Source organism: Protopterus annectens, chromosome 8.part0 (assembly GCF_019279795.1).
Source record: "Protopterus annectens isolate FY-2018-M chromosome 8.part0, PAN1.0, whole genome shotgun sequence".
NCBI classification, from domain to species: domain Eukaryota; kingdom Metazoa; phylum Chordata; order Ceratodontiformes; family Protopteridae; genus Protopterus; species Protopterus annectens.
This window is the reverse complement of record NC_056741.1, coordinates 900,474,529-900,492,654: the sequence shown is the minus strand read 5'-3', so window position 1 is coordinate 900,492,654 and position 18,126 is coordinate 900,474,529. Positions and strand designations below refer to the sequence as shown.

Below are 18,126 nucleotides of genomic sequence, written 5' to 3'. Positions count from 1 at the left end.
GTAGACTCTCTCCAAAGGTGATATCCTCGGGGGGGGGGGGCGGCGGCTGAGGGAAGATTCCCCTCTGAATCTGCAAAAGATGTGAAAGAGGGTCAGTTATCTGAAACAGGCACCTCTAGGTCCAATTCCACATCAAATTCAAAAGGGTGTGAAAAGGCTAACGAAAAAAGCTCTCTTCCTTTTACAAGGGGACAGATCCCCTGAGTGCTTGTCTAGACCCAACTATGGATATCAGGTCTTCTGTTAGTCTAAGTCCTGCTGGTATCCCTGAGAAAGGGAGCTAGTAGGCCTACGTGAAGGCCCTGCAGCAGTACTTCTCTTAGGAGTCACTTTGGGCCTAGGGGCATCCGACATCTTGGCCCGTCTCTCAGGAAGAAAGATTAACTGGTGTAGGCCAAAGCCACAAAGAATCACCAGAAAGAGAGTGCTCTTCTGAAGTAGAGGCTTGCCAAGAGGCCCCGTACCTGACCAACGAGCTGAAAGCAAGGGCCTGTGCAGATGTAGAGGGACCAGACTGCATGTCAGACTCCGAATGGGTCTTAACAGAGGTCTGCTTCATGAGGGACAGAGGCTGGGAAAGCGCCTCACCTTCAACAATAACAAGCCTAGACGGAGAGGGAGACAAAGACTGGGACTGCTTGTCATTCGAGGGCCTAAACTTGGGTCACTTTCTTTTCCCCATCATACGCCTAGGCTGCTCAAAATCTGGATGACCAGTGGACACCATTGGACACTGATAAGAAGATTCAAAACTAAGGAATCTAGCTAAAATCTTGGTCCTACATCTAATTGTCCTGGAGTTAAGGTGAGCACAAAAGCAGCAACTAGGGACATCGTGATCCGGGTCTAACCAATGAGAATGGAAATTTCTGTTTGGAATTTGCTTACCACTGCAGAGAATTATTTACTTTATCTGACACGAGTTTAATACAAAAGAAAGTTGTTCCCAATGGGGTACTTAAGCCTTCCAACTTCTCTAGTGCGGGCCGACCGATGCACTGAAAACACTGCTTTGGGCTCCGATGGCAAGAAGAGAATGATTTTATGACGCAGGCTGGCTCCCTATATACCCAAGTGTACCAAACTCGGTTAGGGCATCCACTACCCTTTAGGAGGAGCAAAAGTGTTTCTCTGGGAGTCAGGCCGGCCAAGGGGTTTCACGGCAGGAAATCGCACAAGTCAAGAGTGCAACAGTGAAACACGAAAAACCAAGTGTTAACTACATTGCAACATCTGTAAGATGTGTGCCTGTATTTATTAACCACCAAGACTACAGAACACTAATGCTGCAGGCACATTAGGACTATGGCCACCTTGTTTCGTGCCGTTAGCTCCCTTTCCTGCTCCCATCATTCTGCTTGGCTCCCAGAATTAAAATTCTTCTTTGTGCATAAAGCAGAGGCAGCTTAGAGAAAGAATAGCTGGGTAAAATATTACCACATAACCATAGATGTCCCTCTCTTCCATGCTGCAGTATTCTTAGTGTGGGATTCCCCTTCTCAGGTGACCCGAACATCAGCTCCCATACAAAAGCTTAAGCTTGGTTGCTGTAGGCGAGTGGGACGTCACACATAGGGCCATAAACCAGGGACCTTAAATGTGACATCTGCATGCACAGACCTCAGAATTTGAAGGCCAGACAGTCCCAAGTAAATTTTGTACCTACCATAAATGTAGATGTTCGAGTGTTCACACTGCTGCAGTCATTACACTTGGGTTATCCTGCCGTCAGGCGGTCCCGCAGTCGGCCAGAGTTCCAAAGTCTTGGTCTGGCATCGGTTGCTGTCGCTTCTTCCCTGACGTCAGTGCGCCAGGGGTATATAAGATGCATCAGACGCAATTTTCTTCAGTTTTTCTTGCCGCAGATGTCAGGTGCCCCCAAGTAGGTAGGCAATACATACTGCTAATAAAAAATATATATACAAAATAAAAGCAATACTTTCAGTTACAAGCAAATACACCACAAAGGTTGTATAGGATAGAAAGGTAAAGATACGTCCAGCTAGGACAGTGGGGATGGAGGGAGGGTAAACTGGACTGCAGCAGTGTGAACACTCAAACATCTACATTTATGGTAGGTACAAAACTGTACTATGTTCATCGTGTTACACTGCTGCAGTCATTACACTTGGGTAGAATCCCAAAGCTAAGGTTGGGTGGCTGGTCTACAGAGAGTTAGGATTGGCTATGAGGCCCTGAAGAACTGCAGTGGCAAATCCTGCTCTGGATTTAGAGTAAAGAGGCAAGTGGTAATGCTTGGCAAAGGTGTGCACTGAACTCCAAGTTGCAGCCTCCAAAATTTCCTTGGTAGGTGGTACTCTGAGAAAGGCTGTTGAAGTGGCTGTTGCCCTGGTGGAATGTGGCCTAATGTTATTAGGGACTGATTTTCCATGCTGTGTGTAGCAGTAATGAATACAGTGTCCTATCCATTGAGATAGCCTTGCCCTGTGATCCTGCAGCATATGCTACAAACAGTTGCTCAAGTTTTCCTGAAAGCCTTTTGTTTTGTCCAAGTAGAAGCATAGCTGCCTGTGTATGTCCAAAGAGTGCAGAAATTTCTCCCCTTTATTCTGGGGGTTTGGATAAAAAGTTGGCAAATGGATGGTTTGGTTAAGAGCCACACTAGATACCACCTTTGGCATAAAGGTAGGGTTTGTCCTTAAAGAAACCCAGTCCTGATGAAAAATTATAAAAGGTTCCACTGTCATTAATGCCAGTAGCTCTGAGACTCTACGTGCTGAAGTTACTACAAGGAGCAGAGCTGTTTTCCATGATAAAAATTTTAAATCGGCTGGCTCAAAAGATGGCAGAGTCAGTTTTTCCAAAACGCAATTGAGGTCCCAAGTTGGTGCTCTCCAAGGCAGTCTTATGTTTTTGGCTCCTCTGAGGAACTGCTTTAGCAAGGGATGAGAGAATAAAGGAGGATCCGTGTTGTAATGTGCTGAAATGGCAGAGGCGTGGATCTTAACTGATGAGAAGGATAGGCCTTTGTCCAGCATCTCAGTTAAGTATTGCATAATCTGAGGAATGTTTGGGACAAGAGGGTCAAGGCTTTGAGCCTGGTTCCAGGCGCAGAATCTCTTCCATTTTTCTGAGTAAGCTTTCCTGGTGCCAAGTCTCCTGGCCTCCAAAATGACATCCATAACAGCTTTAGAGAGAGGGCTTGCCTGTTTCACTAATGAATCTGCCATGCAGCCAGGTTTAGGGTTTTGAGCTGACCGTGCAGGATCCAATTGTTTTGTGGAGTCAGAAGGTGTAGAATTTAAGGCACAATCCATGGTGGGCCTTGAGTTAAGTTCTTCAAGATTGGGTACCAGTGCTGGCGTGGCCACAGTCTGGAGCAATCAGGATCATCTGTGGTTTTTCTTGTCTGGCTTTTAGGAGTACCTTTGAAAGGAGAGGCAGTGGTGGGAAGGCATAAACTTTTAGGTTTTTCCAGCTGAACGAGAGAGCATCCACTTTTCATGCTTGTGTGTGATAAGTCCTTGTGCAGAATTGTTGTAGTTGGCAATTCAGTGGAGAGGCAAAGAAATCTATGTCTGGGCATCCCCATTTTTGCGTTACCATGCTGAAGATTTGTGGATTCAATTTCCATTTGTGAGGGACCATGATATTTCTGCTTAGATCGTCTAGCAGAGTATTTTTCTTTACTGGCAGGAATTGTGCTTGCAGATGAACTTGATACGTTAGAGCTGTGTTCCACAAGGTCATGGCTTGCCTGCATAGGGGATAAGAATGTGTGCCCCCTTGCTTATGTACCACATTACTGTGGTGTTGTCTGTCTTTAATAATAATTGTCCTGGATGCAGAAGGTCCTTGAAAGCTGTTGGGGGCATTTTGAACAGCCAACATCTCTTTTTGATTGATGTGAAGATGCATTTGGTCTGCGGTCCACTTGTCCTGAATGCATTTTCCTGCCATGTGTGCTCCCCAGGCGTAATCCGAAGCATCTGTTAGAGTCTGCCTGGCTGTGGGTAGAGTAAAAGGCTGACCCTTGTTTAGGTGACATGCCTGTGCCCACCATCGAAACTCCTGCTGTAGGCAGGGAATCATTGGTATTACTGCTTCTAAACAGAGTGTTGACTCCAAACATTTTTTAGGTACCAATGTAATTTCCTCGTATGCAGTCGGGCATATGGTACTAGTAGTATGCAGGATGCCATGAATCCCAGGGCCTGCAGAATTTTTCTTGCAGGGAGATGGGACTTTTTTGCCAGTAATTGGAAATACTGAGTTAGTTGAACTTGTTTGTCTGGCGTGAGAAGCCATCTGGGCCGTTGTATTTAAGCTGGCACCCAGGAATATAATCTGTTGTAAGGGCACTAGTTTTGACTTATTTTAATTTACTGTGTACCCTAGAGAAATTAGCAACCTTTTTACAAACGCCAGATGCTTTATAAGAATGTCCTTTGTCTCTGCTTGAATGAGGCAGTCGTCCAGGTATGGATATATTTGAATTCCTTTTTGTCTGCAAAATGCAATTACTGGTGCCAGGCACTTTCTAAAGACCCTGGGCGCAGTAGATAAGCCAAAGGGCAGTGCAGAGATTTGGTAGTGCATTGTACCAGCTTTGAATCGGAGGTATCTTCTGCAATTTTGTCTGATAGGGACATGCATGTATGCCTCTTTGAGGTCCAGAGTAACAAGCCAAGCTGTCTTGCCCAGCATGGGTAGAAGCTGCTGTAGTGTCAACATTTTGAATTTCGGAATATCCAGGTAAGTATTTAGAGTTGAAAGGTCTAGTATGGGCCTCCAGGCCTTGTCCTTTCTGGGGACCAGGAAGAGTCTTGAGTAAAATCCTTGTCCCTGTTCCTGTTGTGGTACTTTTTGAATAGCTTTCATGTCCATGAGGGCTGAAATTTGTTTTTGTGCCTCTGCCCATTGATTTTGTGGCAGGTCTGGCATTCCTTTTAGCCTTGGTAAAGTGTGAAAGTGGAACCTGTAACCTTGAGACACAATATTCAGAACCCATTTGTCTTGGGTGATTGTTTGCCAGTTTTGAGAAAAAAGTGCTAGTTTTCTCCCTAAGGGGGCTGCCAAAAGGTAAGTGCTTGGCATACGAAGGGGGAAGTCATTGGGACTGTTTCCTGAAAGGTTGAGACTTGTCGACCACCTTTTGGGGTTGAGGTGCCCCACTGTCGTTGACTATTAGAGCCTTGTGGTTGAGATCTGCCTCTTGGGCGTCTATCTGCCTCTCTGTGGCCTGTCTGACACTGGAAAGGACCAATTCTTTGTTGGCCAATTTCTGCTAAATCGAGTTGGCTGTACCTGTAAGAAATCCTTGACTGTTTGCATAGATTTAGCTTTACCCTCCATTTTCTTTAACACCTCTTCTGCCTTAACACCAAACAAGGTATCTGCCTCTCTGTGGCCTGTCTGACACTGGAAAGGACCAATTCTTTGTTGGCCAATTTCTGCTAAATCGAGTTGGCTGTACCTGTAAGAAATCCTTGACTGTTTGCATAGATTTAACTTTACCCTCCATTTTCTTTAACACCTCTTCTGCCTTAACACCAAACAAGGTATCATGCTGTAAAGGAGCATCCAATAATTTTGCCTTAACATGATCAGGTAAACTCTGTTCTTTTAACCAAGCATGTCTTCGAATCACCGAACCTGTAACTGCGGTTCTACAAGAGGACTCTAAAGAATCAAAACCACATTGCAGAGTATGTTTTCCCACCTGTTCAACTGCATGCAATAAATCCTGCATTTCTTTACAATCAGGAGCTTATGAGCTTGCAAGCATTTTCTGTTTTAACTGAGCCATTAAATATTGTTGGTACTTAAGCATATGAAACGGGCAATTTAAAGCCCTTACTGCTAAAGTTGCATAAGGGTATACTTTGTTCCCCCATCTATCCAAAGCTCTAGAATCTGTCAGATGGTACTGGATTTTTTGCAATGGAAGCCTTAACCCCTTTTGGACCTTGGGAAATAGCTTCTGGATCAGCAGAAGGGTTTTTATAAAGAAACTTGACAGAGTCAGGGACTCTATAGTACCTACCTGGTTTGGCTGGTGCAGGGGGCAAAGAATCAGGAGATAAGCTGGATTCGGACAACACATCATCCACAATATCTAGCACAGGCGGAATAGCCAAGCGCCTGTGCTGAGGCAATAAAAGGAAATCCCTGAGCCTTTTCTTGGATTCTGAATAATCCTGACTTTCCCAATGGAATTGCTCCCTCATGGTATGTAAAGTTTCCCCAAAAGAATAATCCTCAGGAGGAGAAGCTGAAGGGATAGATTCTTCAGTGTCAGAGTCCTCATACGGGGGTAGAGAGTATCCCTGGTCTGAAGAGGAATCAGAGGAAATGGAAACCTGATCAGAGGAATCAGTCTGTATCCTGCCTAGGCCTTTTCTCAGGAGGGGGATGGGAACCCCCTGATTAGAGTAATGAGGTCTTCGGCCATTTTAAGCATCTGTTTTCTTAGGCATGGAGGACTGTCCAGGAGAATGCTGTACTTGCTGCTTTGTCTTTAATGGTACTTTTGTATTGGCTGTTGCTTTAATGGTAAGTTGTGAAGGTCTGATAACACCCTCAGAAGCCGATACCTGCTCAGCAGCTCCAGACCCATCTGAGGGATTAGTTTCCGTAGGCCCAATACCTTGTGTTTCCAGAGGCCTAGTTGTCTCCACGTGGGAGTCAGAGGCGGCCTGTGGCTCTGAGGTAGCGGGTGTCAGGGGCTGCGAAAGTGCCTCACTGAGAACCGGCGACTGGCCTAGAAGAGGTTTTGTTGTCGGTTTTGGACCTCAGATGCCTGTCTTTATCCTTGTGTCTGCGTTTTTTCGGAACTGCGGTCGTCGGTTGATCCAATGGCATAGTATAATTGAACCTTCGGCCGAAGTAGTGCAAAGCATAATCAAAACGTCATTTTATAGTGCGTTTGTTAAATCTAGCACAAAACCGACTAGTGACGTTGTGATCAGGGCCTAGGCATGGAATACAGTAAGAGTGGAAGTCCTTATGAGGTATTTGCTTCCCAGAAGAAATACAATTAACTTTTTCTGACATTGGTCTGAGGCAAGAAAACAGTTTCTCCAACGGGGTACTTAGCTTTATTGAAGACTTCAGATCTGAAATTCGACTTTGAAAATCTCAGGAGTCGGTTGACCGGCACTTGCGAACTGCTTCTGCTTCGGGCACTGCGCGGCAAGAAAGACTGAAGAAAATGGCATTGGATGCATCTTGTATACCCCCTGGCGCACTGACGTCAGGGAAGAAGCGACAGCAACAGACGCCGGACCAAGACTTTGGAACTCTGGCTGACTGTGGGACGGCCTGACAGCAGGATAACCCAAGTGTAATGACTGCAGCAGTGTAACACTATGAACATCAAGTGATGTCAGCCAAAAGTGTCAAGTGTCCTATGTTGGCTAGTCTGCTCTTGGTGCACAGAAAGGCTTCCTAGTGCACAATAGATAAGCCCATGTGCCTAAGAAAAACTACAGGGAGTTGGAGGGAGGCAAAGAATACTGCTAACATGGAAGAGGACATTATGATTATGGTAAAATTTTAGACAACTATTCTATGTCCTCCTACTCCTCTGTTGCAGTATTCTTAGTGTGGGAGAGTACCACAGATTAAATAGAGGGAAGGGTGGCGGAAGAAATGGAAGACTCTAGAAAGCCCGGCAGGATTGGTCTAGCAAAACCTGCCCTGACTCGGGAGTCTTGGTCCAATTTGTAGCGTTTGAAGGTGTGAATTGTGGACCAGGTGGCTGCTTCCAGAATGGATACTGTGTCCAGTCCTTTGAGGAAGGCTTTGGAAGTAGCCATTGCCTCTGGTAGAGTAAGCTCTCACCCCCTGGCATAAGTGCTTGCTATGGTGCGAGTAGCAGAAGGAAATGGATTTTGTAATCCACAAGAAATGGTTTGTTTGGAGACTGCCTTGCCCAAAGTCCTGGGGTGGAAGGAAACAAATACTTGGTTAGATTTTCTGAAGGACTTAGTTTTGTCTAGGTAGAATCTAAGTTGCCTGTGTACATCCAAGGAATGGAGAATCCACTCACTAACGTTAGTTGGAGAGGGGAAGAAGGTAGGTAAGTGAATGGATTGGTTTAAGGACAGTTCATTGACCACTTTAGGTAAGAAGGAAGGGTTAGTGTGTAGGGTCACCCTTATCCTTGCGGAATGTGGTGTGTGTGTGTGTGGGGGGGGGGGGCAAGCCATGAGGGCTTGGAACTCTGACACTCTCCTAGCGGAAGTTATGGCCACCAACTGGACAGTCATCCATGTACACATTTGGAGCACAGAAGTGCTACCTGGCTCAAATGGGGCCAGTGTTAGTTTTTCCAGAACAAATTTTAGGTCCCAGGGTGATGGGACTGGTTTTCTAGGTGGTCTGATGTTTAAGACCCCTCTCAGGAAAAGTTTTACATCCAGCCTGGATAGCAAAGGGGGATCTACAGACAGGCAAGCTGAAAGGACTGAAAAAGTATAGTTTTGTACACTTACCATAAATGTAGATGTTCGAGTGTATTCACTGTTGCAGTCATTAAATTTGGGTAATCTGCTGGCAGGTTGCCCTCAGTCGGCATGAATATCAAAGTTTTGGGGGTCCTGCATCGATTGCGGTCTCCTCTTCCATGATGTCATGGGTGTAAAACATGCAGCCAGCGCAATTTTCTTTAGTTTTTCTTGCCCCAGATGTCAGGTGCCACCCACATGGGGAGCAAATATATATATATATATATATATATATATATATACATACATACATACATACAGAGAGAGAGAGAGAGAGAGATACATGCAAGTTAGAGAAGTAAAGAAACTGTAGAATGACAGGGGGATGGAGGGAGGGTAACCTGGACTGCAACAGTGAATACACTAACATCTACATTTATGGTAAGTGTACACAACTGTACTATGTTCTTCGTGTTTCACTGTTGCAGTCATTACATTTGGGTAGAATCCCAAAACTACAGTTGGGAGGCTGGAGCTAAACAGCATTAGGTGCGGCTATAAGGCCCTGCAGCATTGCAGTGGCAAAGCCTGCCCTGGACTTAGTGTAGAGAGGCAAATGGTAATGCTTTGTAAAGGTGTGAACAGAACTCCAAGTACCAGCCTCTAGAATGTTTTTGGTTGGTACTCCTCTGAGAAAAGCTGCCGAAGTAGCTGCAGCTCTGGTGGAATGAGACCGAATGCCTTTGGGCACAGGTTTAACATGGTGTAAGTAGCAGAAACGGATGCAGTGGCTTATCCACTTTGAAATTGTCTGCTTTGAGATGGCCTTTCCTTCTGATTCTGCAGCATATGACACTAATTGCTCAGTTTTTCTTAGAGCTTTTGTCCTGCTGTGTACGTCCAAGGAATGCAGAATTCTCTCCCCTTTGTTCTGCGGATTTGGATAACAAGTTGGCAGATGAATTGTTGAAGAGCCACACTGGAAACCACTTTAGGCATAAAAGTAGGTTTTGCCCTCAGAGACACCCTGTCTGGGTAAAATATGATAAAAGGCTCTACAGCCATGAGGGCCTGTAGCTCTGAAACTCTTCTTGCTGAAGTAATTGCTAGTAGCAGAGCAGTCGTCCATGATAAGAACTTAATGTCAGTGGTAGCGGCTGGTTCAAATGGAGGCAGGGTGAGCTGTTCCAACACATAATTGAGGTCCCATGCAGGTAATGGTGAACTTCTAGGAGGCCTTAGGTTTTTGGCTCCTCTAAGATACTGTTTTAGTAAAGGATGAAAAAAGATTGGTGGCTCTATTGTAATGAGCCGAAATGGCAAAGGCATGGATATTGATTGATGAGCAAGATATGCCTTTGTCAAGCATCTCAGTTAAGTATTGAAATATCTGAGGAATATGTGGTTCCGCTGTATCAGTTCCTTGTGCTCGATTCCAAGCACAGAATCTCTTCCATTTGTCAGCATAAGATTTTCTAGTACTAAGCCTTCTGACTTCCAAAATGACATCACAGCTTTACTGAGAGGTGTCGTTCGCATGATTACATGATTAGCCATGCTGCCAGGTTCAGAGTCTGTAGTTGATTGTGCAGGATCGGATTGTTTTGCTGGGACGGTAGTTGTGGTCTGAGGCAAGGTCCAAGCTGGGTATTGAGACAAGTTCCTTAGGATTGGGCACCAGTATAGAAGGGGCCAGTCTGGGGCAATTAATATCATCTTTGGCTTCTCGTCTGACTTTTAGGAGGACCTTGGGTAGAAGAGGCAGAGGAGGAAAGGCGTAAACTGACAGGTTTTTCCAACTGAAGGAAGGGGCAGCCACTTTCCATGCTTGTCTGTGATAAGTCCTTGTGCAGAATCTTTTCAATTGATAATTTTGAGGAGAGGCAAATAGATCTATGTCTGGGCTCCCCCATTTGTCTAAGTTGAATACTTGTGGATTTAGTTTCCGCTCAGGAGGATCCGTAAGGATTCTGCTTAAATCATCTGACAGAGTGTTCTGTTTTCCTGGCAGGAATGGGGCTTGAAGATTTATTTGGCCAGTCAAAGCTGTGTCCCACAGTGCCCCGGCTAATTTGCAAAGGGGGGGGTGAGAGTGTGTGCCCCCTTGCTTGTTTGTATACCACATGACTGTGGTGTTGTCCGTCTTTATCAGTAGTTGTCCTGGATGAAGCCTTGAAGGTGTTAGGGCATTTTGAACAGTTAGCATCTCTTTCTGGTTGATATGTAGATGCATTTGATTTGGTGCCCATATGCCCTGAATGCATCTTCCTGTCATGTGGGCCCCCCCAGGCATAATCTGATACGTCTGTTAAGGTTTGGCTAGCAGGGGGTAGAGTGAAGGTCCGTCCCATGTTTTGGTGACAGGCCTTTGCCCACCATAGAAACTCATGTCGCAGGCAGGGGATGAGAGCAATCATTGTTTCTAGACCGTGTGAAAGTTGACTGCATAAATTTTTTAGCTACCATTGAAGTTTCCTCATATGCAGTCTTGCATATGGAATTATTAGGATGCAGGATGCCATGAAGCCCAGAGCCTGCAGAATTTGTCTTGGAGAAGACTGGGTTTTTGTTGTCATCAGTTTGAAGTAAGTAGTCAGTTGCCTTTGTCTGGCGTGAGGTAAGCCATCTGGGCAGTTGTATGCAAGCTTGCACAAAGGAATGTTCTTTTGAGAGGGTACCAGTTGTGATTTCTTTTCATTTATTGTGTACCCTAGGCATGCTAGAAACCTTTTCACAAAAGCCAGGTGTCGTAGAAGAGTGTCCTTGTTCTCAGCTTGAATGAGACAGTCGTCCAAGTAAGGATATATTTGAATACTTTGTCTGCAAAAAGCAATTACAGGTGCCAGGCACTTCGTAAAGACCCTGGACGCAGTAGATAAGCCAAAGGGTAGTGCAAAGAATTGGTAAGGCATTAAGCCAGCCTTTAATCTGAAGTATCTTCTGCACGACTGTCTTACTGGGACATGCAGGAATGCCTCAAGTCTAAAGTCACCATCCAAGCATTCTTGCCCAGCATGGGCAGAAGCTGTTGCAAAGTTAGCATTTCAGAATGTCCAGGTATGTGTGGAAAATCGATAAATCCAGTATTGGCTGCAAGGCCTTGTCCTTTCTGGATACCAAGAACAGTCGAGTAAAAACCTTGTCCTTTTTCCTGTTCTGGTACTGTCTGAATGGCCCCCATATCCATAAGGGGCGTAACCTGTTTCTGTGCCTCTGCCCATTGTTTTTTTTGGCAGGTCTGGCCAACCATTTGTCATTGGCAGAGTGTGGAAATGGAATCTGCATCCCTGTGATACGATGTTCAGTACCCACTTGTCCTGGGTTATTAACTGCCAATTTTGAGCAAAAAGTGCAAATTTCCCCCCTATGGGTGCTGCCAAAAGATAAGTGCTTGGTGTAGGCAGAGGGAAGTCATTGGGATTGCTTTCTGTAGGTTTGCGCTACATCTGCTCCAGATTTGGAGGTGTATGCGCCCCATTGCTTTGACCTGTATGAGTCTTGAGCCTGGTACCTCAAACCCTTAGGGCGTCTGGATTTGCCCCTTTGTGCTCCGTCTGACACAGGAAAGGACCAATTTTTTGTAAGCCAGTGTCTACTGAATCTAGGTGGCTGCACTTGTAAGAAATCCTTCACAGTTTGCATAGACTTAGCTTTGTTTTCCATTTTCTTTAAAACCTCTAATTCCTGAATACCAGACAAAGAACCATGCTGTAAAGGTGCATCTAGCAATTCAGCTTTAACATGATCAAGCAAATTTTGTTCCTTTAACCAGGCATGCCTCCTAATCACAGATCCAGTAACTGCAGCGCTGCAGGAGGCTTCTAAAGAATCAAAACCACACAGCAAGGTATGCTTTCCAACTTGTTCAGCTGCATGCAATAATTCCTGCAATTCCTTATTTTCGGCACATACTGAAATCATCATCATTTTCTGTTTCAGCAATCCCATAACATGCTGTTGGTACTTAAGCATATGAAATTGACAGTTTAAGGCCCTGATTGCCAAGGTCACAGATGTAATAAACCTTTTTTCCCCATCTGTCCAGTGCCCTTGAATCTCTGTCGGAGGGGGTAGGGGTTTTTTTGTTGTTGAGGCCTTGACTCCCTTTGGGCCCTGTGAAATAGTTTCAGGATCAGCAGCAAGGTGTCTAAATAAAAACATGAGAGAGTCAGGGACCCTGTAATACCGGTCAGGCTTACTGGGAGCCAGAGGTAAAGAGTCAGGGGTCAGGCTTGACTCCGACAAAACATCATCCACAATGTCTAACACAGGGGGAATGGCTAAAGGGCTTGTGCCGAGGGAGAAGGAGGAAATCCCTGAGCCTCTTTTTCGATTATGAGAAGTCTTGATTCTCCCAGTGAAAATGCTCCCTCAAAGTGTGCAAGGTTTCTCCAAATGAATAATCCTCAGGAGGAGATGCAGATGGAATAGACTCCTCAGCATCAGAATCCTCATAGGGAGGTAAAGATAATTCCTGACCAGAAGAGGAATCAGAAGAAATAGACACCTGATCTGAAGACTCAGTGTCTTGCCTAGGCCTCTTATCTGGAGGGGGATGGGTACCCCTGATCAAGGTAATAAGGTCTTCAGCCATTTTGATCATCTGTTTTTTTAGGAATAGAGGCCTGTGCACGTGGGCTCAGGAGTCGTTTTTTTTTTTTGTCTTAGAAGGTGTCTTTGCCTTAGGTATTGCAGCTTTCGTCGGTTTGATATAAAAATGTTGAGGTCTGAATACACCCTCAGAAGCCGGTGCCTGCTCAGAGGCTCCGGACCCATCCGAGGGAGATACATGTGTCGGTAGAATACCGTGAGTATCTTGCAGCATGCCGGACTCCACATCAGTGTCGGTAGAGGCCTGCGACTCGAAGGTAGCGGGTATCCGGGGCTCCGAAAGCACCTGAGTACCGGCAAACAGGCGACTGGCTTAGGAGAAGCTTTGTCTGTTTTGGATCTCAACTGCCTTTCTCTGTCCTTTTCTTTGCGTTTTTTTTATGTACTCCGGTAGTCTGACTGCTATCTGTTGACATCTCTGGGTAGTTAAATCTGTTTCCAAAATACTTAGATGCAAAAATATACTGACACTTCATAGTGCGTTGGTTAAATCTAGCACAAAACCGACAGCCAGGCAACATTGTGATCAGGACATAGGCAAGGAATACAGTATGAATGGAAATCCTTATGAGGTATTTGCTTCCCAAAAGTAATACAATTATTAACTTTTTCTGACATTGGTAAAAAGCAAGAAAAAAGTTTCCTCAACGGGGTACTTAGCTTTACTGAAGACTTCGGTTCTGAAACTCAAACACGAATATTTCAGTAGTCGGTCAACCGGCACTTGCGAAATGCTTCTGCTTCGGGCACCGCGCGCAAGAAAGACTTAAGAAAATGGCGTCGGCTGCATGTTTTATACCCCTGACGACCTGAAGTCATGGAAGACAGCAACCGACGCAGGGCCCAAGACTTTGGAATTCAGGCCGACTGAGGACAACCTGCCAGCAGATTATCCAGATTTAATGGTTGCAACAGTGAAACACGAAGAATATGTGGACTTTTACTGAAGAGTAGGAAAGGCCATCCTTATTCACACACACAAGCAAGGCCTAGGGATGGGTCTGCATGGCTGGGTTCCCTGTCCTTATTTTGACACCATTTGGAGAACTTCTCCCATTAAAGGGATTAGAAGTTTATCACCCAGAGTGTTAGTCCTAACAACTGTTGGTGAGGGTGAATTAGAGTTCCCTTTTGTTGTGCGAGTAGGTCCACCTTGCGGGATAACTTGTGGTGATTGCCCTTGACTAATGAGAGAAAGGGGAACCAGTGCTGCCTTAGCCAGTAGGGAGTCACCAGCAAGATTTTTGGTTTGACCTTCGGGATTTTCAGTAGGACCTTTTGGATTAGTGGGAAGGGAGGAAAAGCATATAGAGACGGTCCCTTTCCATGGAATGGTGAAGGCATCCACCCTTCCAGGCAAGTAGAGTGATTCTTGGTGCATGATTTGTTCAATTGTCTGTTCTGGGGGGAGGCAAACAGATGCACTTGTGTGCCCCACCGGGGGACAATGTCTAGAAAGGTCTCCCTGTTCAACATCCATTCGTGCCATAGACGGGATGTTCTGCTGAGAATATCCACGTGTTTGTTGTCCTGAGAGAGGATGTAAGAGGCCTGCAGGGTCAGGTTGTGCCTGGAGTCGAGGTCCCAAATTTGCATAATGATCTTGCATAGGAGGAAAGCTCTGGTCCCTCCATGTTTGTTGAGGTACCACATTACTGTGATGTTGTCTGTGAATATTTGAAGGGGGCCCAGTTATAGAATAGGAAGAAAAACCTCCAGGGGCAGAACTAGTCATTTTCCTTACATTGATGCACTCCTTTTTAAGGGTAGAATTCCATGCCTCCTGAGCCCTGAAACCTTTGAAGGGGGCTCCCCACCCTAGGTCTGAAGCATCGGTATACATAGGTTGGGTTGGGGAGGGGATTTGAAGAGGTAGTCTCGGGTTGTGAAGGATTTGTTGTATCCACCACCACCTTAGTTCTGTTTTGAGGCAGGGCAGAAAAGGTATTTGTTGCTCCAGGGAGTGTTGGGACCACACATTTTTAGATACCACTGGAATTTTCACATGTGCATTCTTGCTAAGGGAAGCATAGGGATGGTGGCTGCCATCAAACCCAGGAGTTGCAGGAATTGTCTTGCAGATATATATATATATATATATATATATATATATATATATATATATATATATATATATATATATGAGGAATTAGTAAAAGGCTTCGGAACTGACTGGAGAGTGAGAGAGGTCTTTGTCCTGGGGAAGGAAAGCCTGCATCAGGTCTGTCCTGATCCTGCAGCCCAGAAAGATTTTGTCTTGCTGTGGGAGTAAGGAGGATTTGTTTAAGTTGACGATGAAACCCAAGTTTTGGAGAAGGGATGTGGTGAACCTGAGATGATTTTGGAGGTGGTCCTCTGTTTCTGCTAGGAGAATTTAGTCTAGGAAGGGATAGATTTGGACACCTTTGGTCCTGCAGTAAGCAATGGCTGGGGCTAGGCATTTTGTGAATACCCTGGGTGCAGAAGACAAACTAAAGGACAAGGATGTAAACTGACAGAGAACGGTCCAGTAAAACTTAAGAATTTTCTGCCGGAGAGTTTTATGAGAATATGGAGGTAAGCCTCCTTTAGATCTAGAGTGGCCATGTAGGCCTGGGCTGGGATTAAAAAGAGAGAAGAGTCTGAAGGGATAGCATCCTGAATGATGGTACTTTTAAGTAATCGGTTTAGGAAAGATAAGGGTCACTACCAGTCTGCATAGATGGTAGAAAGGAGTCCCTCCCTGCTTCTTGATATACCACATCACAGTGATGTTATCGGTTTTGATTAGGAAAGCCCCTGGGGAGAGAACGGGCTTGAAAACTATCAAAGCATGGACAGTCATCATCTTTTTGGTTGATGTGCAGAGCAATCTGCCGTGCGCTCCATTGGCCCTGTATGCACCTGCCATCTAGGTGTGCACCCCAAGCGTAGCCTGTGTCTGTGCTGACAGTCTGGGTGGCGGGGCGGTGGTGAGAAAGGCAGTCCCCTTGTTGTGGGAGAATGTTGTTGCCCAAATCAAATCTTTTCTGCGGCAAGGAATTATAGGTATTAGAGTATCCAGGTCTTGTGTGTAGACACCAAAGGCTTTTTAGGTAAAATTAAAGTTTCCTCATATGCAGTCTAGCATATGGAATGAGTAGTATGCAAAATGCCATGAACCCTAGAGCTTGCAGGATTTTCCTTGCAGATAGCTGGGCTCTAGTGGCTAGTTGGGAAAAGTAGACTGTCAGAAAAATTTGCTTTTCTGGTGTAAGGAATGCCATCTATGATGCTGTGTCCAGGATTGCTCCCAGGAATATAATCCTCTGGGTGGGCACTTGTTTGGATTTATTTTCATTGATTGTGTACCCTAGGGAGGGTAGCAGGGACTTTACAAAGGCCAGGTGATTGAGCAGTTTTTTTTGGCTGTCTGCCTGAATAAGGCAGTCATCTATGTATGGGTAAATCTGGATATTCCTTTGGCTGCAAAAGGCAATGGGCAGAGCCAGACATTTTGTGAAAACTCTGGGAGCAGAAGATAAGCCAAAAGGAAGCGCAGAGAACTTAAAGCGCTGAGATCCTACCCTGAAACGGAGATATTTCCTGCATGATAGGAATGTGGAGGTAGACCTTTTTTAGATCTAGGGTGGCTAGCTAAGCATCCTTGGAGAGCATGGATATCAGCTGCTGGAAGGTGACCATTCTGAATTTCGGGATAACCAGGAATGTGTTTAGAATGGACAGATTGAGGATGGAGCACCAGGTGCCCTCTTTTCTGGGTACCGGAAAAAGTCTGGAGTAGAAACTTTGGCCTTTCTGTTCTGCAGGAACGTGCTCCACTGCCTTCATAGAGAGCAGGGAAAAGACTTGCTTTTGCAACTCTGCCCATTGGTCTGGAGATAGATCTAGGAACGCTTATGGGTTTGGGAAGGGTGTGGAAAGAAAATCTGTATCCCTGCGACAGTATGTTGAGAACGCAGCAGTCATTGGTAATGGTGCCCCAGGTACTCGCGTGAAAGGACAGTTCTCCTCCTAGGGGTAAATGAAGTTGGGCAGTGGGGTGCGGGAGAAGAGTTACTTTGAGTTCTTACCATAAGGGGCTGGCTTAGAACTCCCTTGTTTTGTAGTGGGGGTAGTCAACTGCTTGGGTCTCTGCATTCCCTGTGGCTGCTGTCTGGTGGGGGGTGGGTGGGTCTGGTTATGTTCTGGGCTGAACTCTTTGTTTCTTCGAACGATCTTGCATTGTGGTTCCTTTCTATAGGAACCACAATGAACGAATGTTCTAAAAAGCAAAGTTTTAATGTAGGAAACAGTTGATAAGCACTAAAAGTAAAACTCTGCTTGGAGATTTGCTTAACAACTGCTGATTACATTAAAACGTTGTTGCCATGTTGACAGAATAGAAGAATGTTTAGTAACATTCACTTTCAGATGCAAAATAAGTCAATAATTTATTAACATTATTTGAATGTATTTCACCACTTTTTTTAGGTTACTGACAAGCAAACTGTACAATAGTGAAATACAATACTAGCTTCTTAAATTAATGCCGGTACTGATTTTGCGGACACGATTGAAGCGCTAAAGCGCCAATGCGCCAGTGCGCCTATTGATTTTGCTGCAGCAAACTACTTTTCACAGTTTTTCACAAAGCATTTATACTTGTATGCATGTCTATCGTGATGTAAGAAAGTATATTTCTTCTTTACAAATTCCCATAGCTACAGCTCTGAAGAAATACAAAAATCAAGGACAGTTTTTAAATTTAGTCTAACACACTTTGTAAAGTTAATGGAGTAACAACTGTTGCATAAGCATGCATATTCAGAACACCGTGTGCTATTGTTGACAAATTGTGATCCTCCCTAATGAAAATCAAAGGTTTTACCAAAGAAACTTAGCAGCAACATCAGTATTGTAATATTCTGTCCCACTTGCTTCCCAAGTCTATTTCAAATATTGTATGAAACCTAATGGCAGGAAGACTCAAACATTGACAACCATTTCAAATATTATTCTAATTCGCTTGTAAAGTTGGACGGGCTTCCATCAGTGTGCTTGTTCTGAGCAAGAAGTATGAAACATTAATATATGGTATTGTTAATTGGCTGCAACCCTTAGTGTTTTACCAGTTTTCCAGAAT

The 18,126-nt window shown here is 44.9% G+C and overlaps 1 protein-coding gene across 1 annotated transcript in view; it reads right to left on the bottom strand.

Moving 5' to 3' along the window:
- KMT2B (lysine methyltransferase 2B) overlaps positions 1 to 18,126 on the bottom strand; it is a gene marked incomplete in the record, with an annotated part of 4,527,268 nt that overhangs the window by 3,481,242 nt on the left and 1,027,900 nt on the right.